The 25633-nt window shown below is 35.2% G+C and overlaps 1 long non-coding RNA gene across 1 annotated transcript; it reads left to right on the top strand.

Annotated features, from left to right (window-relative positions):
- Positions 1-895: 895 nt before the first annotated feature.
- On the top strand, positions 896-25633 carry LOC110742618. The gene is made up of 5 exons (XR_002520480.2): positions 896-1323; positions 2754-2883; positions 4645-4770; positions 7033-7175; positions 21297-25633. It is a non-coding gene; the product is annotated as an uncharacterized LOC110742618 (long non-coding RNA).

Here is a 25633-nt window from a genome sequence, read left to right as displayed (position 1 = left end):
ATTTTACTGTTTTCTATATTGTTTTTCTAACTTAATTGCCTTGTCTAGATTTTCTGCCTCAAATTGGGATAATTTTGGTGAGTTATTTTCTATAACATTTTTCATTTCATTCAGTTTTTTAAATTTATTCATATTATAATTTTATATTTATCTCATTTGATGGTCATTCCCTCCACCTTAAAAAATCTTTGTCATATATTTGCATTTTATCAATTTTATCTTGCTTGGGTTAGCTAATTTTTTTTTTTTTTTTTTTTTTGAGATAGAGTTTCGTTTTTGTTGCCCAGGCTGGAGTGCAATGGCATGATCTCAGCTCACTGCAACCTCCGCCTCCTGGGTTCAAGCGATTCTCCTGCCTCAGCCTCCCGAGTAGCTGGGATTACAGACACCTGCCACCGTGCCTAGCTAATTTTTGTATTTTTAGTAGAGATGGTGTTTCACTATATGGGCCAGGCTGGTCTCGAACTCCTGACCTCAGTCCATCCACCTGTCTCGGCATCCCAAAGTATTGGAGATAAAGATAAGGAAAATGGAGGAATCAAAGATGGCTCCAAAATTCCAAGCCAGGGAGGGAACTTGGAAGAATGATAGTATTATTTAGCAAAATGGAGACATCAAGTGTGGCAACCTTTATTATCTCGTTTGTTGTTGTTGTTGTTGTTGTTGTTGTTTTGAGATGGAGTTTTGCTCTTGTTGCCCAGGCAGAAGTGCAATGGCGCGATCTCGGCTCCTGCCCCTGCCCAGGTTCAAGTGATTCTCCTGCCTCAGCCTCCCGAGTAGCTGGGATTACAGACAGGCGCCCCCACGCCCGGCTAATTTTGTGTTTTTAGTAGGGATGCGGTTTCTCCATGTTTGTCGGGCTGGTCTCAAACTCCCGGCCTCAGGTGATCCGCCTGCCTCGGCCTCCCAAAGTGCGGGGATTACAGGTGTGAGCCACGGTGTATCTCAGTTTTATATATAAAGTAAGGGAGATAAAGGAAATCTGATATTGCTAAGTATTCTCGATAAAAAATTGATTAATAGGAACAAACAGAAGAAAACTATGCACGGATCTCTTAATTTTAAGTATTGTGTGAGGACAGTAAATGAAAGAATATATAGTATACTATTCATTCCTTTATCTTCTTTCAGTTTTACTTCTTTTTTCTGCTCCTTGAATGTCAGTGCTTCCTAATGATAAATCTGTCGTGGGTAACTTCATGCATACTGGAGAAGTATCATCCACATCAAGCCTAGTCAAATTCAACTCTACGTATCTGTTAAGAGGGCAGAGGGGGATCAGAGAGAGAAAGCGAGAAGAGAGAAAAACAAAGGCAAAAGGAGGTAATAAATAAAAAGTGAGGAAATTGTATTCCACGGGTGAGTGGTAAGCATAGCCCCAGAGAAAATTCAAGAAAAGAAATGGAAATCCTTTGTCCACAGTCAAGCTCTCCCACACCTCTTCAGAATGAGCATCTCCCCAGGCAGATGACAATTTTAGCTTTCAAATAAGGGTATTTGCTTAGACTACATGATTTCTAAATACAAACCAATGACTTCTTCTGATGTGCAGCCAGAAGAATATTGATATTCTCCAGTCTTGGAGGTAAAACCTCCAAGACGTTTTAAGTCCTCCATATTGGACTTACTAAGAGACAATTCTGTATTGTACTTGATTGGCCACCTAAGGAAATGTTTCAAAGACTAAATTTTACACTTTTAACACCTAACTTCCTTGTAAGATATTTACCTACCATATATGCATCATATTCTTTTGCCCTCTTTCTTCCTTCTTCTCTTCCTCCTTCCTTTCTCTCACACCCATCTCTCATACCCATCATTTACTCCCAGGACTTCAAATATCAAAATGATCAAATATCAAAATATCAGGACTTCAAATATCAAAATGATCAAATATCAAAAGAAATGAGAGAAAGATCATCTCTCTCACACCCATCATTTACTCCCAGGGCTTCAAATACCAAAAACTATATGATATCACCTTCCACAGATACTCTTATTTATTTAAATAATTTAACTTAAAAATCATTCTCACTAAATTTAGCCTGGATTTGAACACATTGCTTCTTTATGTCTTTAAGGTATTGAAGGATTTTTTTTATTTTTTATTTATTTGTTTTTCTGAGATGGAGTCTCACTCTGTCACCCATCACCTAGGCTGGAGTGGCACAAACTCGGCTCACTGCAACCTCTACCTCTCAGGTTCAAGCGATTCTCATGCCTCAGCCTCCTGAGTAGGGATTACAGACATGCATCACCATGCCTGGCTAATTTTTATATTTTTGGTAGAGACGGGGTTTCACCATGTTGGTCAGGCTAGTCTCGAACTCCTGACCCCGTGAACCACCCGCCTTGGCCTCCCAAAGTCCTGGGATTACAGGCGTGAGCCACCGCGCCCAGCCAGTATTGAAGGATTTTAGGAAAGGCTTTGACCAAATGTTTATGTGCACATCATAAGACATAAGCATGATCTACTTAAAGCTATTTCAATTTCCTCATTCATTTTTCTAGACTAGTTATAGAGACTGGCACCTGTATATTCACTTATTTGTATGACCAAATTATCGTCAATATGCTTCTCTGTATAATTTTTTCTTTCATTCCAATTGTCTCATCTCTTTATTTGGTATTGGGAAACAAATGAATTGAACATATTCTAGTTTTCCTTTTATTTACTTTTAAAGTAAATAAAATTTTAATTTTCCTTTTATTTACTTTTAAAGTAATAGCATTTTGACATTTCCATTTCCTAGTGTGCCCTCCTGGATTTTATGGCTTGAATTATGCTCACATCTATGACTGCAAAAAATGGAGCTAGTTGTGATGCAGCAAGGGAACAGTGCATTTGCCCAGCAGGTGTCCACAGCAGCCGATGTGAAAAAGGTATTGCCAGAGCATTTTTAAGGAAATAAATGTGAGAATTCTGTGTAACTGTGAGATCTTCTCATCTGGTCACAAACGTGTAATGAAACTGAAAATACGCAACAATTACTTAACCATTCAACTTGCACATTAAAGTGGTAGGAATTCACTCAATGGCCAATATAATGAGTCCTTCTGATTTTGTGGCTGATTGGTCAAAATCTTAGTTTCCTTTATATAAAGTTGTGAGATATTTCAAAACACCACTAAAAATGATAGTCTTTGATGGACAAGGATTCTACCTCTGAATGAGAATAAATATTTCATTAAATGCTTTTAACAAATGTGACCTATGTATTGAGTTCAATGGCATTGAAAGAGATACAAGGAATTTATGAAAATATTTAAAGACGTGAATTAGGCATTTACCACTAGAAAGTAATCATAGCCATGAGTGGAGATAAAGATGTAAAGGTGAGAATTTGGGCTACTCAGTTTGAAATAAAATATTATAAAGCCCTAAAAGCCACAAACTCAGTAAACAACACAAAGTCCTGTTTTGGCCTATATTATGTACAGTCTTGTGCATATAGTTACAACAATCATGACTATTATAATTATAGTATGATGATAATGGTAGTCAAAGTTATTGTCTGTGGCCTTTAAAAAGGATCTGTATATTAGTCTCATACTACGTTCCCAGATGTCACTATAAAGAAAAATATCAATATTTTTCTGGCTGCAGTGGCACAATCATAAATAAGACATAAAGAAGCAATATGTTCAAATCCAGGCTAAATTTAGTGAGAATGATTTTTAAATTAAATTATGTAAATAAATAAGAGGGTATCTGTGGAAGGTGATATCATATAGTTTTTTATATTTGAATCCTGGGAGTAAATGACAAACATGGGTCTGAGACCAAGGAAGGAGGAAGAGAAGAAGGAAGAAAGAGTGTGAAAGAATATGATGCATATACGGTAGGTAAATATCTTACAAGGAAGTTAGGTTTTAAAGTCTAAAATTTAATCTTTGAAACATTTCCTTAGGTGGCCAATCAAGTGTAATACAGAATTGTCTCTTAGTAAGTCCAATACGGAGGACTTAAACCTCTTGGAGATTTTACCTCCAAGACTGGAGAAGATCAATATTTTTCTGGCTGCACATCAGAAGAAGTCATTGGTTATAAATTAAAATCAGATTCTGGAGTACTCAGGAGAGATACTGACTCACAAATCTTTTTGTACATCCTTCATTATTCATGTATTATTTAGTGATTCAATAAAATGTCACCCATTATGTATCTGTGGTAGCAATAAGATAACAAATTCTAACCTGACTCTGGTATACTACCACATGACAAGTAGCAGGCCCTGTGTTAAATTCTGGAAATATAGTGGAAAACATGGAGTTTATTGTCTTCTAGAGAAATGAATAATAAAAACACTTTAAGGGGAAATATTAAAGGTAAAACAATAGGCTTGTAGACTTGGTTCCCTTCCTAAAGCTCCTACCTTCAAAAATTTTATTTGCATTCTAAAGATATATACTAGTGTTAAAGTAAATCAACTTTAAGACTTGCAAGTCAAATCAGTTATAGAATGGACCTTCATTCTGACATTCCAAAACGTTTCTCTCTTCTTTTTACCAGCAAATTCCAGTATCATCCCACTTTACTATTTGGAACTCAATCTTGAGGAAATTTTATATCTAATTTTAATTAAGATGCATTAATGAAAGTGCAAGGTGTTAATTTTTCAGCATTTCTCCTTTTTTGGTCAGTGTTCACCTGGCATGTTTGGAGATGATTGCCATCAACTTTGTGACTGTGAAGGAGAAAACTTCTGCCACCCAAAAACTGAAAAATGCCTCTGCCCCCCTGGGAGAACTGAGTCCGATGTGATGCTGGTAAGACCCAAAGCACCTAAGGACTCCCCCCTGACCCATGGTTATAAGATATCTGTAGACATTTTCCTACTAGAAGTGGAAAGAGCATTGCCCAGAATTGCTTGAGACTTTGCCCTTAGTATGATGAGCAGGATTTGTAACTGTTACATCACAGGCAGCTCAAACAACACTATAGCTGTCGGAGGACACATGGTAACATGGTAAGTATTTAAAGGGACACAGTTAAATGCCCCATCACAAAGGCGATTCATAGAAATCACTAGAATTAGGGCAATTAAGGTGTGGTCCCTCCAGATGGTATTCTTTGGACCTAAGCTTCAGGCTACTCTTTGGGAATTGAAATGTATATTTCATTTTTCTTTTGACTCAGAGAGAGAATGACCTAAAATATAAAGTTCTAATTCTTCAGGGACTGTCTTAAGAAGAAGAGAAAGTAGATTGAGTAATTTTGAACTAATCACTTGCTACTAGATTTAATGGATGATTATCAGATGAAAAGTTTTATATAATTCACAATAGACCTGAAGGACTGACCCTGCCACAGATATTTCCCAAAATAGAGGGTTTAATCTCAGAATTTACTTTTCTCATCTGCAAAAGAGAAGGGTTGAAGCTTCATTTCTAAAAGAAGGGTTATTTCTAAATAAAGTCATGGCCTACACAGATGTCCTACAGGGTCTTTTATTTTCATTTTTATTTTCAATTAAGCACAGTTCATCTGTGATATTAAGTGTGAACAGCTGTGTCTATGCAGGCACCATAAAGATAAAAGACCTCATTTTAACCTGAACTCTGGTAAAGGAGCTATTAAACACCCATAATATTAATTCATAAAAGAATATAACAACTTTTTATTGGATTATTTTTCCCCCATTGGTAAATTAACATTTGCAGACATTCAGACAGATGTCTTAAATATACATCATTATTAACATGAAAATGTGGTATTTTTATAAATTAAAATCAGATTCTGGAGTGCTCAGGAGAGAGCCTGACTCACAACTTTTTCTAGTAAGAACACTCAATCTTGCCACCAAACTAAGTAATCCTCCCACACACTGGGCAGAAGTATCTGGGTTGAACTTCATTTAAAATGATACAGGATTTTTTTAATTTTTCACAAAGTTTCATGGTTTAAAGATTTAGAGCAGCATTTCCATTGCCTCCAAAGCTTCTTCCTAAAGGAACCTGTTTCTGCTTCATTTAGGAAGGGATTGAATTACTGTTTGCTGATGTTGAACCCTTGTGAAAATAATTAATTGCAAAATTGGTTTATGTTTCTATTTACCTTATATTTCTAATCCAATTAGTTAATTAAGGCAAGAGAGCTAGGCCACATCTTAACCTACGTTCATAATGCAAAAGAATAAAAAAATTACATCCAGCTGCTCATCTCTAACCCAGCACAAAGGATAGTGAGTCAATAAAGAAGTTTTAAACAAAATTTGCCCAAAATTTCAGAATTTGCCCCAGGGACTATATCTTCATATTTACTGACATTTCCCAAATTCTCACTTTCCTGCTTTTTACTTTTTTATTAGGGCTTTCTTCTGCATATGCTTCACACCTTGTATCCACTCATATAGTAGTGTAAAATGGGGAAAGAGCACTAGGTAGGAATTCTAAAACCCAGCTCTGCTGTTTATCAGAGATATATTGTAGTAATTGAGATATTTTAAGCCATACCAAACCTCAGTTTATTTCTCTGTAGAATGTGAGAGCTTAACTCACTGCCTTGCCCACCTCACAGGTATTAGAACCAACAGAGATAATGTATTAGAGACACACTTTGTAAACTCCACAAGGATAGGTGACTATTAGGATTGAACAGTTGAGTTTCTCTGATCCTTGAACATTGATAAACTGAGTTTCTTCCCAGTCCTGCCTGACTGAGTGGGAAATATGAATCTATTTTCTGTTTCCATGAGCTGGGCAGGGCTTTCTCCTTATCCTCGTAATTCTTCAGAAACAGAACTTGTTAATTCTCTGATGGAAATTAGGCTAAGAGCAAACACCCAGGCTCGGCCTTTTTGGTCAACATTTGGTTGTTTTAATAAAGCTAACACTTTCTATAATCTTCCATCATTTCTCTTTCAGTTGCAAGCACAATGCAATTCAATTTAAAGATAGTTAGAGTCCTGTAGGACATAGATCAGGGGATCTATGGACCTTCTGACATATTTTAAGAAATGAAACAGTTGAAATTAAAGCCATTTTATTTTCAATAACATAAGTACAAATAATTGTGTTTTCATCCTAAAGGTAAGTCTCCTGTATTGGGCATTCAGCGTGAGTGTTGCCTTTCTCTGACCTCAAGACAACTAGCCAACTTTCCCTGTGTCCTTCACAATGCAACCACTAAAGCTCTACTGAATACTCTGATTCTGAGAAGGCACCTTAAAAATGTAAGTAGCTGTCCTGACTTCTCTTTTCAGTGTTACCACTAATTTCCTTGACACTCCCAGCCTTCTCCTGTTTTCCATCGGCGTTCTTACTTTTATCACATAGCATTCTAGCATGGGAAGATACTCCATGGTAAAAAAGAATACTTTACAAACGTATAATTATCTTATTGAATGCCAAGAAGTAATAGTAAGAACACAGTGTGTTTTTGAAAGCATATCTGAATTGCTTTTATTTTTATTTTCTCCCTCATAGAATGCAGGCCGGGCCTGTATGGACCAAACTGTGCTCTCAAGTGTCAGTGTGGTCACGTAGCTCACTGCAGCCCTCTCAGTGGGAGCTGCACTTGCGTTTTTAAGACAATGGATCCAACCTATGAGGAAAGTGGTTCAGATGATCCTCAATATCCAAATACTAACAACTTTTCAGTTGGTGAATAGAATTTTGCAGACTTTCATCCATGGTTTATTATTTTAACTTTAACAGAGAAATGTACTTACTCAGCCATCTTCAGCCCATCCCGACCTGTTGTGGGGTAAATACCAGGATGTCTCAACTTTGTCATCTCCAAGCACAAGTCTCAGTCTCTAGCCTAGCCTTCCCAACGGTTTTTTGCTGAATAATATACCCAATAATAAGAGAATGTTATTTCAGGATCCCAATCATAGTAATGTTTGGGCTAATAAGTGGACCTTTTTTATATGCACAGGAGGTATTTAAATTTGGACGTAAGAACTGCTTTTCAGTTCAGGTTGGACTACACTGAAATATTCACACCTATTCATTGAAGACTTCAGTGGCCATTAAATAGCTGGATCCTCTTTAGAAATGTCTAGAATTTCATCTATTTATTCTCAGTATCCTTCTTCATAACAAACTCTGCTCGGGATTGCTCATGTATTGTGTTTCAAACATGACTTTGGTGTGGGAGACTATAAAGACTTTAGCCACATAATGACATGCACTTTTATAGTGAAACATCAAAATGTTTAGTGTGTTTTCTCTGTCACTGGCCAGCAGACAGGAAAAATGTGGGTAGCAGTGACCGAGGCCAGGGCTTAGCCTACTCAGGGGGACACAAATTTCCTATAAATCAAGATCTACTTGTAATCCAGCTTTTAATTCACAGTGGTAATCTTGATTCAAATTGTTTATCATTTAGGACAACTATATAGCCATTTATGAGCCTAAGGTGAGTGCTGTGATAAGCCAAGAAAGACAGCAGTAAATACTATTTTATTTTTGCTCTCAAGTAGTTTATAAGCACTTAAATTTTTCAGACTACTGGTTAATTTACATCAGCAAACAAAACTTTCTTGATTGGAAATGTTGTTTCCCATGTTACCCATGCTTTATTGGGATAAAAATAGAGAATATTACAATTATATGACTGAAAATTTGATTTATACAATATGTATGGATGGCTTTTAAATCAAAACAGATTTAGGATAGTATTGACTGAAGGATTTATAAAAATACTTTTATCAATTCAGTACAGTTTCTCATCTTAACGATTATCTTTCTAAATCTCATCACTTTTAGCAGAGCTGAGATATAGCTACCTATAATGACAAGCCATGCCAAATTTAATGTTATTAAATGATATAAGGGAGTTAATGAAATCACTTTCCAAAAAAAATTTGTACTTTTTATTTTATTTTTATTTATTTATTTATATTTATTTATTTTGAGACGGAGTCTCATTCTGTCGCCCAGGCTGGAGTGCAATGGCACAATCTCGGCTCACTGCAAGCTCCGCCTCCTGGGTTAACGCCATTCTCCGACCTCAGCCTCCCGAGTAGCTGGGACTATAGGCGCCCTCCACCATACCTGCCTAATTTTTTGTATTTTTAGTAGAGATGGGGTTTCACTGTGTTAGCCAGGATGGTCTCAATCTCCTGACCTCGTGATCCACCCACCTCGGCCTCCCAAAGTACTGGGATTACAGGCGTGAGCCACCGCGCCCGGCGTATACTTTTTATTTTTCTAGGGATAGAGTCTCCCTTTGTTGCCCAGACTTGGGTGCAGTGGCATGATCATAGCTCACTGCAGCCTCAGACTCTTGGGCGCAAGGAATCCTCCCACCTCAGCCCTCCATGAGTAGCTGGAACTACAGACATGCACCATCATGTCCATCTGATTTTTAGAAATTTGTAGAAACGAAGGTCTCCCTATGTCACCCAGGCTGGCCTTGAACTCCAGGCCTAAAATTATCCTCCTGCCTCAACCATCCAAAACACTGAGATTACACATGTGAGCCACCACTCCTGGCTTCTCCAAGAGATTATAAATTTAGTTAGTCTTAAATGAGATTAAATAAATTACCTTTATCCCCCCAGTATTTGGACTTAAAGATTTACATTTCAGTGCATTTTAACCATTTTAAATCAGTCATTAATAATCTGTTATTTCAAATCAGCTGAAAACTATTCTTTATTCTGAACGTTTGCCCATTTTCTTTACCTGCTATTTGTCCAGTTTCTCTCAACTATCACCATCTAACCTTCAGAGAGAATAAGGTAAATGAAAGCAGCATTCTCTCTTGGGCTGCCAGCCCCCTCTGGATCTTATTTATTTCATGACTCTTTAAAAATTGTGACTACAAACAGGGAAAAGAGAAAGAAATCAGGCTTTTCTTCCTTACTAGAGACTGTATTTCTATTCAGACAGATGAGAAAAATCTAGATTTGATAGGAAGAAAAATAAGGGATTTATTTTGGCTGTTCTTTTTGATTTTATGTTACTTTTTATAAGTGAGAAACCATATGTAAAATGTTAAACAAGGTTCTTGGCAAATGGCAGATGTTTCATATATTATCTCCTTTCATCCCCTTTCCAGCCAACACTAAAGCAAATTGTGGGACCGGGAAAGCAAAGTCAGAGCATGAACCTGTATTTGTGCCATCCCAGGACCCTTTAGACAAATTGAATATTCATTCTTATACCAGTCAGCATGAACAAGTGCAATTTACTGTAGCCCCTTTTCTTTATAAAAATTTTTATAAGTTGTCTTTCATATTAAAAAATGAAAATGAGAAAATGTTTAAATTGTAGAATGTTTCCATTGTACTTTTGGTTTTCTTGAAAAATATTGATAAGCAATGCAGAGTGATCCCTCCTAAAAATACCTCAGTTCTTCTGCTTGAGAACACTAGCAGATGTCCTTAAAATTATTATAAGAAATATTTCATGCATGAACCAACATATAATAAACATTCATATTAAATAATTCTACAGCTGGAAAATTATGAAATATAATTTCCTTGAAAACTTATGTAATATAATTTAAAATTTTATTTTTTATAACTGCCACATTAAAACCGCTTCAAATTAAGAAAATAGTGTACAAAGACCTCACCTTTTTAAACAAATAAATAAAGGATACTGTTCACTTTGGCACTACATGAGCCTTTGCCTGAGGTTTTTACATGTGAACCACTATTCAGGTACAGTGAAGTAGGATTTGGCTACCGAGAAATAATTTGCACAAAATGTTAAAGGATCCAACTATTAAGTGAAGTATACTCTAATAGGCATGTCCTCTTTAAGCTAAAGTTTAATGTAAAATCGGAATCCTTGTCATTGGATACAAATATTTTATATATTTCTCCTCTACTTTTTCTCCCTGTTTAATCTGTCCTTAAATGTAAAAATACTGATCCCCAAAGGAAATGTATCCACTCATAATATTTAACTGACCTAGAAAGGTGCATGTGCTATGATGTTTCAACCTCCTTCATTTGATATACAAGATCAGAGTGGGGATTATCATGCTTTTCTGCAATAATATAGCTCAAGTTTAAAGAAAAGTGAGCAGATGTATGGAAGTATGCTGGCTAATTTGGAGTCTCAATTCAACCTGCCTGGGATAAACCATTTCAGTATAACACCTAACTTTCCCCTACTCTTTCTAACTTCTACATTCGTTTATTGAGTTTTCCAGATAAGACAGCTACTTGACACAGGTTAAATTATTTTTCGAGAACTTGGAAATCATTCCAAGAGTTAGTGGCAAGAATGGCATTTCCTTTGTTAGAAATTGCAAAGAGTGTTTGGCCTCTCCTGGGCCTCTTTCACCTTGGTTTCTCTAGGACCTGGTAATACAGATGTAGCAAGAATTTAAAAGAGCATTTGATGAAGTGAACAAATAATAGCAACTGTCTACACTCTAGGAGTTATGTATGTGATTCAGTTGAAATAACTTTTCTTGAGTCTGTAACAGAAAAAAAATCAAAGTAGCTGAGCTTTTAAAATAGATTTAAAAGACATTCCAAAGCTTTGTCTCTTTTAGCTAATTATGTAAAAGCTATGTTCTACTTTTCCTGCTTATATTTTACTTTTTCTAAATAAAAAAACTTAAATAAAAATAAAGTCTAAGATATGCATTTAAAAGTGATAGATGCCTCTTTTATATTCCTCCAAATATTTACAGACTTCTATCTCTAAATCTTATATCAGGATTACATGAAGCATCATTTAATAATTCTTCATTTTGATGTTTGTGTGCAAACAGCTCTAATTTTGAAGAATATTAATTAATTCAAATAACATATATTAACAAATTAGGTGTTTTTCTTCCAACAGAAGTCTTAAAAATATATAAAATGTTTTAATATTAATGCCTCCACTTTAAAAAGTTATAAGAAAATGTATTCAATGTAATTTCTTTGCCCAGACTTCATGAGAAAAATTCAGCAATAGTTCAACAGACAAAACGATTCAGAATTGGATGTTTAGTGCTTAAGTGTTGATAATATTGGTCTCTTGAAACATAGAGTATTTGCTTGTGAATAAAATTCCATATGTGAGATTTGGATGAATTTGGAAGAGAGCATTCAACGTGTGTTTGATGAACAGTGGAACCCATGACAGATTAGATATCTAAATGGTCAAGTGGTAATATTTGAAATAGCTTATTAATTGAAAAACGCTTTCATTCGTGTCAATTTTCAACCATTGCTTACAAAGAAATTTTCTGCATTTTAACTCTATCTTGAATTCACTAAATAATTTTAAAATCTGTAGTGCCTACTACACTAGGTACTGTTTTCGGCATGAAAAAGGTAGTAGTGAACAAGATGGATGTGTTCTCTGCCCTCATAAACTTGCAGTCAAGAGACTATGATAGCCAACAAGAGCAACGTTTTTAAATATTTCTAGCTGTGCAGTCAGTTTTATAGTTCATCAATCCTTTTATAGTTCATTAATCCTTTCCTAAGTGTATTTCTCACAAATTTGTTAATTCTCCTATGTTAATGCACACTTCGATAAATCAAATATATTTTACCTAACCTTAAATTCATGTAGCAGGTTTTGCTCTTAGTGCTGTGATAAGAATTAAATTAAAAAAAAAAAAAACTCATGAAATACCATTTCACATTTATAGAAAGAAGTATGATTCTTTGCAATGTAAAAGGAAAGTTCACTCTCAGAGCTGTTGTTGAAGCCCTACTGTTATGAGGATTTACATAGTGGAAGTAGAGAAAAAGAAGAGAATATTCCCTGTGTTCTGACAACTGTTTCATCCTTTTCAGCATCCATGATACCTTCTCTTTTAACAGAGATGAATGTTTCCTAATGATAGAGGAGGGTTTTTAGGCATTTTTTTGAAATCTGATTTTATTACTAGGCAAGTAATTCTGACAAACATTAACAAAATCTTGCCATTTTAGTGGGGTTTCAAAACAAGATTAGATTTTTTAAAATTAAGGTAAAATGAACATAACATAAAAGATACCATCTTAACCATTTTTAAGTGCACAGTTCAGTGACATTAAGTGCATTACATTGTTGTGCTATATTCACCAAGGGTTATTTCTTTTAATATAGGAAGAACTTCTTGATGACATTTGAGTAACATGCAGGGTCCTCAGGCTCAAGTTACTGGTCTACCTGAATAACATAAGTTGTGTACTGCCTGCACTCCTGAAATTTTTCACATTCTTTAAAAATTTAATTATTTGAAAATATACTTTCTATACATTTATTTTCATTTATAGGCATTTTTGCAACAAAGACATGCTGCACATTTAAGTAGAGTTATACTTTTACTGGAGACAAGAAGAGCAGTCATTTTTACTAAGCGTATCATGGTTGCAGCTCACAACTTTATCATGTTTCTGAATATGCGAAAACATAAAACATCAGTACGTTCATTGTGCTCTATGAAATAAAAATTGAACTCATAATTCTATTTTGAACAACCCTCATGCATTTCCCAGATTTTTGCCTTTTTCCTAAATATCTGCTCCCTGGGCTCCACTCTGGCCTAAGTCAGTCATGATACCAAGGCCTTGAGGTCTTGAGCAGTGTTTCCTGATGAGTATTTGATAGAGTTACAAATTTACAAATTAATAGTATTTAGTAAAGTAGAACCGGGGGAAGGGGGTAGAATTGGTTGGATTTTTTTTTTTTTTTTTTGAGACGGAGTCTCGCTCTGTCACCCAGGCTGGAGTACAGTGGCCGGATCTCAGCTCACTGCAAGCTCCGCCTCCCGGGTTTACGCCATTCTCCTGCCTCAGCCTCCCGAATAGCTGGGACTACAGGCGCCCGCCACCACGCCCGGCTAATTTTTTGTATTTTTAGTAGAGACGGGGTTTCACTGTGTTAGCCCGGATGGTCTTGATATCCTGACCTCGTGATCCGCCCGTCTCGGCCTCCCAAAGTGCTGGGATTACAGGCTTGAGCCACCGCGCCCGGCCAGAATTGGTTGGATTTTATACTTGGTAACACCATAACTAGGAAACTCTGGATTAAATAGAACTAAATAGTACACTTTATTGCAGTACTTGTTGGGAACCCAATATGTTGTGATGTGTGAATTTCTAGGAGGAAGATAGAGTACATAAAGAATTTCAAATTGTTTAACTAGGAGTTCCTTTTTGTGAGGAATGTTTTGGAAAAACTAGTGTCTCAAGGAAAAGTTTTTGTGAAAAACAGAGATAAGTATCTACTTAAGTGAGCACTCAGAAGCATCCTTGGTCTGGATGCCCTGATCACACATTTTCATGGTGTTTTTAGTCATTGCCTGAGAGAATTCTAAGCAAGGCCTATATTACTTTCTACTTTCCCATGAATCCTCTGTGAGCCAGTACACATTTTTCAAAAGGGCCTTTGAAAATACAAATCAAAATGTTGATGAAGCTTTTAGAGAAATTTGCCTTTCTTGCCTGTCCAATTAATATGAGAAATTAATTTTTAAAACATTAAGGACAATTAGGAAGATGTAAAATACATTGTGTTCTTTTAAAATTGAATTTTATAAAAGTTACATAGGAATAAGTGTTAAAATATAAAAGACCAAAATTTTGCTAACATCTGGGCATTTTATAGAAGTTTTACATACCCTATTTTGAATTACCCGTGGGGTTTATTTAAATGCATCGAAATTCCAAAGAGAGAATGTCAAGTAGCACATTGCATTAAATCCGTTTTGAGAATCACTGAGTGGTGGCTGGCATGCCGTGATTGAAGTGTGAGAATTCTAATAATGCTAGAGTTAAGTATTTTTAGCTACTGAATTTGATATTATTTATTAAATAAAATATTGAACATGAATTATCCCACAGCTCTCCACAAACATACACATACACATAGACCTATCTATGATTTTGGGAGTTTCTTTTAGGATTATATATTTAAGACATCTTCTGTTAAAATGACATTAAAATTTCAAATTTTTACAAATAGATGTATACGCTTTAGTAATGAGAAAAATCTTTCTCACTTATAGATACCTGCAATTCAACATGATTTTTACAGACATCTATTTAAATTTAAAAATTAATAAAATGAGGAAATAAACCTCAATTTGTCAGGCTAAAATACAAACTCTATTCATACTTTGAAATATTTATCCTCGCTATATTATGTGTTGGATAACCAAAGAAAACAAAGGGGCAACAATTATGGAGCAGAGAATCTTATATGCTTGCAATCACTAAAGTGCAGAATTTAAAGAGACTTTAAAACTTCCCCGGTCCTTTTGGTTCATAAGCAAGAAAACTGAGACTACTCAGAGAATTCAATCCTATAGTGAAAAAAATCACAGCACCAAGACTTTCTCATCTCTTCTCTCTGTTTTCTCATGTCTCTCATCTTATGTCTTTTGATTATTTCCTTTCGGTTTTGTTTTGTTTTTTTAAACTTTTATTTTAGGTTCAGGGGTACATATGTAGGTTTGTTATATGGGTAAATTCATGTCACAGTGGTTTGTTGTACAGATTGTTTTCTCACCCAGGTACTAAGCCGAGTACCTGGCAGTTTTTTTTTTACTCCTCTCTCTCCTCCCCCTCGTCCACCCTCAAGTAGGCCCGAGTATCTGTTGTTCCCCTCTTCGTGTCCATGAGTTCTCATCATTTAGCTCCCACTTATGAAAAAAAGCTGATCATTAGAGAAATGCCAATCAAAACCACAGTGAGATACCATCTCACATCAAGCAGAATGGCTAGTATTGAAAAGTCAAAAAATAACAGATGCTGGCAAGGTTGCAGAGAAAAGGGAACACTTTTCCCTTTTTGGTGGGAGTGTAAATTAGTTCAAGCATTGTGGAAAGTAGAATGGCAATTCCTCAAAGAGCGAAGAACTACCATTCGATCAGCAATGCCATTGCTGAGTATATACTTAAAGGAGTATAAATCATTCTACCATAAATACACACGGATGCATGTGTTTATTGCAGCACAATTCCCCTTTCTGAGATGTGAGACGTTATTTTGGCAAGGAGGGTCAGTGAGTCTTACTTTACAGAAATCCCTTTGAATTCCAGCTTTAGTGTTACAGACCTTTCAAACTTGAGTTGTCACCATTTATTTGATTCCATACTGTATGCGGGAGAAGTAGTTAAATACAAATACAAGAAATTAAAACCAATGAGAGATTCATGGTCCTATAATGATTTCATCATCATTTAAGGAAAGTAATTTAAATATTAATGGTTTTTATATCTTATTTGGCATATGTTATTCAAATCTTATATTTTAAACACTATTTTGTCAACAGGTTTTAAGAATACCTTCAATTGACACAGCTTAACAATTTCTGTAATTAATGATAAACACAATTCTCAGAATTAATTCACACAAACATGACATTTTTTTTTTAAGTTCATTATCTAAGTGCCAAATAAGCCTCTAAGAAGCATCATTGGTGAGTGCCTCATTTGTAACCATAAGGAACAGTTGCATTCTCTTTATTTTGTTGTTGTTGCTGTTCATTAGTTTAGGAACTCTTGTGATAGGAACCCCATAAAATATTAATGAGTTTATTCCCCTTACATTTGACTAACCAAGTTTGCTGGCTTATATTTTACTTACTCAATCAAGACATATTCAAGGAAATTTAAGACAATTAACTAGAAATGAATAATCTGGATATGTGTCCTTCTAAAACAGTATTTCTCCAACTTGATCGGGAGGTAGAACATCCGAATATCATTATACTCAAGGTAGTACATGAGTTATTAAAATATTGACTAATATATGAGCCGGAATCAATATTTCTTAGGGAAACTATATTATATGCATATTATATAAAAATCTGAAACATGCACATATAGGGCCACAAAATTTTCCTAACTCTTTAGTTAGATACAATCACTTTTCTGAGAAATTTCATCAATATATTTTATATTACTTGGACATTCACTTTGCCAGACTCAATAATTATTTGGCATCAAATTTTTTTTTAAAGAAACTCTTATTGGTGAAAATGTTAAATAAGAAAATCTAATCAAATGCAAACTTGAAGAAAGATTGGTCATATTCAACTAAGCAATGGAACCCTTTTCCCAAGTTGCGTAGTTTGAGGACTATTAATTCAAAGTCTGTATTATAGTTTGCTGATTGAAAGGTAAACATGGCATCTGTTTTTTGATCTATATACATATAATTTTTTGAAATAAATGAAAACTTTATGCAATAATGTACTTTTTAAAAATAAACGTGTGTCATATTATGACATTTATTTTAAATAGATGTTTTTATAATATGTTTTCTTTGTGATAATGTATGTGTTAAGAATTGTAACTGAGGCCGTGAGCGGTGGCTCATGCCTGTAATCCCAGCACTTTAGGAGGCAGAGGCGGGAAGATCACGAGGTCAGGAGAGAGAGAACATCCTGGACAACATGCTGAAACCCCGTCTCTATTAAAAATACAAAAATTAGCTGGGTGTGATGGTGTGTGCCTGTAATCCCAGCTGCTCGGGATGCTGAGGCAGAAAATCTCTTGAACCCAGGAGGCGGAGGTTGCAGTGAGCTGAGATCGCACCACTGCACTCCAGCCTGGCAACAGAGCAAGACACTGTTTCAAAAGAAAAAAAAAAAAAGAATTATAACTGAAACACTACTGTTGGGGTGAATCATCTACACTTGAGAAATTAATAGCCAGCTATTTACAAAGGCTAAAAAAATCTGATATTTATTAGATCTTCCTCATTTAACTTGACAATATCAATTCACTAGTTGACATCATATTTTTCCACCCTAGTTATTTGAAAGAACCGGTCTTTTTCCTTTGTCTTGTTGATCTATTCTGGAATGAATTTATTGTATTTTTCTTTTGGCTGTTTGATACTTTTTTCTTTTTCTTTTTTCTTCTTCTTCTTTGTAAACCATAAGAATATTTTATATTTTCTAACTCGCAGGGTTGGTACAAAAACCAAATTATTTGTTTGTGAGAGAATACTTCTTAAGCACTAAAGCAAGCTTGACCAATGTGTGACCCAGGACAGCTTTGAATGCAGCCCAACACAAATTGATAAACCTTCTTAAAACATTGAGTTTTTTTGTGTGATTTTTTTTTTCTCATAAGCTATCATCAGTGTTAGTGTATTTTATGTGTGGCCCAAGACAATTCTTCTTCTTCCAGTATGGCCCAGTTAAGCCAAAAGATTGGACATCCCTGCAATAAAGTATTTTATATGCTCATATTATTACCCTTTTGTTCATGATTTAATCAGGCAAAATGCAGTGAATCAATTGGCTCCAGTGTATAGATAAAGTTGTTTTTACAGATTTTTCCTCAAACTGATTATGCGCATTGATCTTTGGGTGGTAATAATAATTACATAATTGACTAATAACTTGTATCAAGTTATTAGTATATACCAGACAGTATAATAAGCATGTTTACAACATTTTACTTAATCTTCATTATAGCTATTTGGTACATATGATTAAGTGTCTGATTTTCCTTTTTAACAGTTGAATCTAATAACTTGCTCAGATCATATGGCTCCTAAGTGGAGCAGAACTCAGGTTTGCCTCATTGCAGAGGCCACGTTTTCAACTATAGCATGCATGCAATTAAAAAACACTACCATCTAGGATGAAAATCTATACCTGTAAATTTTGGAAAGTGATAAAATTTTGATGAATTCAAATTAGAATGAGTTCATACTCCAGTTGCTAATCAAGACATACATAGGTAGTCATAGTTTCAACCACCTTTATTTTTGATGCATTAAAAAAAAACCTGTGAGTGCATTTTGTCTTTTGAGTGTTTTCTTTTGACATGTATTATAAGCAGTGGTTAAACAAACAGTATCTCTGAATGACCTTAACTTTAACCAAAAAACATTCACAGTAATTCCATCTCTACCATGTTCTCTCCCAAACCCCAATCAAATTCTTAAAAATCAGAATGGAAAAAAAATTTTTTTTGTTGTTAAGCTGACTATAGTATTGCATACTTTTATTCTTAGCTTCATAACAATATTTTGAAATACATGTTGTCCCTAGTTGCCTGTCCAGTTAACTTCAGACCTATGGCATAGACATTCTTTGCTAGTTTTCTTTTCACATTTTGTGGAATGTAATACTCCATTTCTCAGCATTCACAGTGATAGAGCGTACATTCTTCACTCAAAAACATTTGATAATGGCACTTTATAGCAAAAATTCTACCTTTTCTACCATTGTGTCTACACCTCTTCACTATGTACCCTCAGCTACGTAAGCAGAGCTTGACCTAGTCCTGAACTCATCACAACTCCATACATTTTCTCTGCTTGCAATACTTTATGTCTCCTGCATGGCAAAGTTATTCATCCTTAAAGGCTCCTTCAAAGAGTCTTACCTACCCCTCAAACCCTACCCAAAACTATACAGAAAGTTTCTTTTAAGGCTTCTATAGCACAGGAGATAGTATGTAATGGGAGAAAAACAAATGATTTATAGAATTCTCAACTGCATTAAAAATGAATTATAGACTGATCTACCTGTCAGGAGGCCTCTTCTCTCTTACAAAATTTAAAGCTCCTTGTTTAAACTTCAAATATCCACTCCACTTGTGCTATCATTGACTGGGACTAGCAATAGCCAAATGAACATATGTGAACAGTAGATGCCAAATAATGCAATTTTATTGAAATATGAATGTGGCTTTTTTGTTGGTGGAAGAATGTGCTGCTCTCCCACCATATATACTTGGTTCAAAAAATGCAGCATAAGGGAAAAACCAGATCCCATCTGTCAGGCAAAATAGCTATAAAGTGGAAAAATCAGGTTTTTAATGAATCCATTGAGAGTAACTTGAGTTATTTTTTAATGTAAGGGCAAATAAACTTTTGAGCAGAGTTACATAACCATGTAGTATTCTTTTAATTTATAGCTAGGCCAAATTGAGATCCTGGTTTTAGCAAAATTAGAGTGTTCCCAAAAGAGAGAATGATTAGATAATACAAGCAGGCTTTTGTTGGCCTCTTCTTCTAAAATATAGCTCACAGTCTCAGAAGACTAGAATTCAATTTTCAATTCAAGACAAGCAAACATGTCTCCATATATTCATGAGACTCACTGAACAACTCGACTTTGTTTTTTTTATTTTCTTTAGCACATATCCCCAGTAAGAGTGTTGCTCTTTCATAGTCCAGTCGGAAGTAGTGTAGAATAAAGGCAGACACCTGTTCTTTCACCCGTTTTGGCCACATCTTCTAGCTCCATTTTACGACTTCAATTTTGACAGTTTTTTCCCCTAATCTACCAATAGAATCATTTGAAATACAACTCATCCATAGGAATTAGATGGTTAGCAAAGAAAGAGCTTCTATATTGAGAAATAATTATTATAATGTGTGTTATGTAAAGACCAAGACATTGCAGACAAACAGAGGTTTTTAGGGCTTGTCACTGTTAATATCTGTTGTTCTCCTTGAGCACCATTATGCTTCACAATGCTTTTCTTCACAACAGAAGGAAGAATTTCACAGAAACGTGACTTTGAATCCAATATGCGTCCTGTACCAATTGAGTGGTCTTGGCCACTAGTTTAACACATCTGCCTCAGGAAGGGAATAATGGTGTTATATCTACCTTATGGGTTAATGTGAATATTTTCATATTATGATTAAGCAGTACAGGTCGTTTGGGGAATTAGATATGAATCAGGTAAAGGCATTTTGTAAATTATTTGCCTCAGTCTTGGACTCAGGAAACCTTAGTTTGCATCCCAGCTCTACCTCTGGGCAGCTGTGTGAGTCAAGCACACTTAATCTTTTGAACTTCATTTATTCATCTGAACAAAGAGGAACAAAGTTCCTCACTCAAAGTTATAGTGTTTTAAATGAAAGCAAAAAGCCCATCATCTGGAACATATAGATGATAAATGTAAGTTGAATCTGAGCTACAGAATGTAAGTTTTCCACCTGTTAATAGTAATACCATTAACAACAATAATAATGGCACACAGATTTCACATTCTTAATGTTGGGGCTCAGAACATAATAACCCAAAAGGTGGCACCTTAGTGTACTGAGTATTTTAAGTTGAAGGGACCTGAAAAAATCACAGAAGCAGGAAGTTACTCTCTGACCTCCCTCCCTTCTCCCCTGAAGACCCTAATGTGACAGGTGTTCTGCCCTGAATGCGAAGAGAAGAAGTGTCACACTTCTTAGAGAGGCTAAGAAGAATCTGGACAGACAGACCTTGCTATGTTCCTTCCAGTTTATTACCATTAGATCATACACTTTTGTCCTCCAATCATACTTCTTCTGCACAACTATTCATGAAATACACAGTTTCCCTGCGTGTTTGGCTCTTCGTTTCTGACAGCTTCTGTGTCATGTAGAACTATGGTTAAATAAATTTATTATGTTTTCCTTTTGTTATTCTGTTTTTCATTACAGGGGTCTCAGCTATGAACCTTGTGATGGGTTGAAGAAAATATGTTACCTTATCTCCTCTTCATTGCCGAGTGCAGAAAGCTGGTCTAAACCCTGGATGTTACAGTTCTCCTGTCTATGGCATGTATTTGTATTTCAGAATCAAAGTAAAAGAAATCTACATTTTTAATATTATCAAAGAAACATACCCAAACAGCTGAATTATCCCTCTAGTATTTACACGTTTGAGTAGAATAGGTTTTCTAAATATCTAAGTTGCCTAAAATTCTAAATATCTTTATGAAGTTCTTTTTGTTAGAAGATAATTGGTCATGGGTATTTGAAAGAAAAGTTTCTAGGACTCTTTGGTTGTTTCCTAAAAGTATAGTGTTATAAAAATGTTTGCTTCCTACTCACAGTCAGTGAGAGGTAAGGGTATCACACTCATTGGGGACCACCCAAAGAATACCCTGGACTAGGGGACTTGGATGTTTAGGAAGATTGTTCAGAGAATGTTTTTGACCATTTCTGAGTGAGATAGTATAGAGAGTAATGGGGATGGAGGAAGGAACGGATAGCATGGGTTATGTCTGTGTGATTAGATGAATTGTCGGAATCAGAACCCATCTTATCCTCTGTGATTTGTCTCAAGCCCCCACGAGCCCCAAGTCAAGCGCCCAGCCCCACCGTTTATTGTACATAATTAACACATTGTGGTAAATTAAACAAATCACTATTTTCTGTCACTTCTGATTCTACCTAAATCAGAGACTTTATCACGAGCAATTTGCCACTCTTTAGCATTGTTCTCAAGGGCAACTTGCCCCAGTGATTCTTTGCGTAGAAAGTCAGCACCTTCTGGCAATACAGGAAGAAGGTGGGAGTCAGGTGGGTTAAAAATAGAGAAGAAAAGAAAAACCAACACCTCTGACCTGTAGAATGTGGGGCAAATATGTTGGCAATGTATAATAGAATCCAAGGTTGAAAGGGATCTTTCAAGAAAACCTCAGTTTTAGTTCTCACGGAGTGCAGCAATCATTTTTATAACCATATGTCTGATATCCACCCCCCACCCCACCTCTTCTTGAATGCCATCCATAATTCTTGAGTATCAGTGTGTTCCTTTGTTGCTAGAAATGTCTTTCTTAAGACAAGTGCTGTCTTCATAGAACCTCTAGTCTTGACAATCCTCTACTTGACAATTCTTCTAATAGATGAAGGTAACTTTCATGTTTCATTACTTTTTCTCCAAGTAAAAAAATCAGTGCTTTAATAGCTCCTGATATTGTTAACCAACCTCCTCTGAAGATACACAGTAAGTCCTTTTTGTAATTTCCAAAGCTATGGGGCTGTGGTTTAAAATACATTATCTAGAACCTAATTTTTTAAATTATGTAAGTAATACATGTATATTACGCTGAATCATTCATAATTCCACCCTGAAGTAACCACTGTTTACATTTTCATGTGCTTTTCTTTATGTATTTTATATCATTTTAAAAAATAGGTTATTTAAATAATTTTGAGTCCTGCTTTGTTTCCAATGTTATGGTTCCAACAATTTTCTATGCCTTTAACGCTCTTTTAGAAGATGTCATCAGCAATTCATCCTATATCCAGTATTCTCTTCTGATAATACCTTCTTCTTGACCTCTTCACCCTAAGTATCTGCAAAGATTCTTTTTAAAGTAGTTAGTCAACATCAGGAAGATGGCTACAAAGACTTGAAGAGCTGGCCTGGTAATCATTGATAACAAAACACTTCAGGTACAACAGAAAGCCAATGCTTTCTATTTGAAAAGTTAGCTTAAACTGAGAACACTTTCTTCTTTGTTGACTAAGTCTTCCTTCTTGAAAAGACATTTCTTAAGCAGATAAAGAAATTTACACCCTCAGTTCATAAGGTATTTAATGTTTATATTCTCATGATGACAAACGGAGAGCCATTAGCACAAGGAGACTCTCTCCTGATGACAGAGGTGCATCTCCAGTGAAAGGAATCAAGTGAAGGTAAAGCAGCACAAGGCTTTGTAACCATAGTTACTTTAAGTCTAAGATTATAAAGCTATTGTTTCCATTATGAAAGATGCATTAACATTCCTTTATGTCTACTCTTGGAAACCTTGTTATCGTGACTAGCCTATTTACTTACGTATCTCTTAAGAGGTGGTTAGACTTAACTAATTCTTAAACATTAACCTTGAAGATATGTTATGGAGGGTGGGAGAAGGGTTTTACTCTTTGAAAATGGGATGGAGTAAATTCAATGAAATGCTCAAATTCTGAGCGTAGCAGAAACTTTACCTTATGGACTTAAGAATTTACTTCTACTTAATCCAGAAAATTCTGGAAATGCCCTCTTATATCAATATGCATACACCTGAATGAAGTGAAGGGTGAAATGGGGGTACTTTGGAAAGCAATCCTAAAAAGAAAATTGTTGTGTATTTAGCAGTAAATCATTCTTCTAGTTGTAGCAGCTGTTTTCTTGTAAACGGTGAAAATATTCATGGTAAAATATGGGAATCATTCATATATTCATGACAATGAAGTTTCATGGTAAAATACGGGAATCATTCATATATTCATGACAATGAAGTAGGATGTTCTTTTATGACTAGGCTGTTACCACATTAAAAGAAACTGCTGCCTCAGATTTTTTATTTTCCGCTTTGTAGCAAATATTCTAACAACCACACAATTTTATCATTTGCATTGAGCACTGACTACAGTAAACAACTCTATCATTGTAAAAAGCACTCTCTCATTGCTATTTCCATTTTTGAAGAAGGAATAATAGTGTGAGTTGTTCCTAATTGTTTATAATAAATTTTCAGCATTAAGACGTTTTTAACTTAGTTTTCAAAAACATTCTAAACATCAGTCTTAGCCTTATTAAAGACTTTTTCTGAAATTTTTTATTGCCTTGTGGAGCAAGAGGAACTTAACTCTCACTGAAAGCAGGCCTATATAATTTAATATGATAATCTTCCCCAAATAGACTCTAGATGCTTACTCGGGTCCTGTGCATCCAGGAAATTTTACTTGGACACAATTTTCTCAGAGAAGCCTTCTGTTTCTCTGCACCAAAGCAGCCATGCTACCAACACACTCCCTGATCACATTTTAAGTCCTCTTAGCACGCTAATTTTATTTGACTCAGCACATTTTAAATTCTTACTCAATTCTTGTCTTTTTCACCAAGTTTAAAACTATGTCAAAGTAAACTATCTATGCTTTCCTAGTGCTGTTTCCTCAGGACCATGCATAGTGCTTTGCACATGGCTGGCCTTCCATAAACGTTTGCTGAATGAATAAAACTGATGCATTAAATGTGCTGTGTTATGTTCCCTGAAGCATGAACTTTTCCATAATACCACTTTATCAGTTTTGTCTGAGAAAAAAAGGTGAGAAGTGCAACTCCATGCTTTGGAAGGCAAAATCTAGAATATCTGACTTGACTCATACCCATAGTTAGTGACATAGCCTACCCTCTTGGATTAAGCTTGAGACTTTCTCCCTCTCACCCCAACCTCTATTCCACCTCAGGAAGAGTATAAACATAAACCAAGGGCAGTATTGGGTGATGAGCAAGGATATGAAACCTTTTATGTGACAATAGAAGTTAAAACATTTTGTGTTCCCATAATAAATATTGTGATTGGGAAGAACTATTTGTCTCCTTGAGAAGAGTATAGAGACTTTTTCAACTTGACTGTTTCCTTGAGGATAAGGAAAGAAAATGCATTATTACAACTGAAAATGAATGAATGAAGATCCTGGGTAAATGTATTGTGGAAATAATATTTCATGGAAGATACTCCCCCTTTATTCTAAGCACTGCCAAAAGTGATTTGATGCTGAATGTAACATTCAGGGTAAAATAATAAGATCAGAAGGGAGTGTATTATAGTTATATTAATCTAGTCCGATCCTTTGAAATCTGTGTAAAAGTACTGACAAAGCAGTTATTTCCAAATACATTTGGAAATGTATTTATAATAAAAGCATACTATCAAATAAATACACGTAAAACAAATAATAAATTGCCTTTGCTGAAGTGAATAAAGTTAGATTAAATTCACAATTACTGTAAAACCAGCATATTGTGAATAACAAACAAACAAAAAACCAACCTGTAGTCTGGAGCTCCATGTTCTAGTACAACTTTTTGTCTTAAAATTATCATGGACATTATGATAAATTATCATAATCTGTTTGAGGTTCAGCTTCACCACAGGTAAAAATACACTTAAATTAAATGACCTTAAATATTCCTACCAACTTTACTATTGTATTAGTCCATTTTCATACTGCTGATAAAGACATATCCGAGGCTGAGAGGAAAAAAAGGTTTAATT

This window comes from Papio anubis, chromosome 2 (genome assembly GCF_008728515.1).
Source record: "Papio anubis isolate 15944 chromosome 2, Panubis1.0, whole genome shotgun sequence".
Lineage (NCBI taxonomy): Eukaryota > Metazoa > Chordata > Mammalia > Primates > Cercopithecidae > Papio > Papio anubis.
This window is presented reverse-complemented; position numbering and strand designations above follow the sequence as displayed.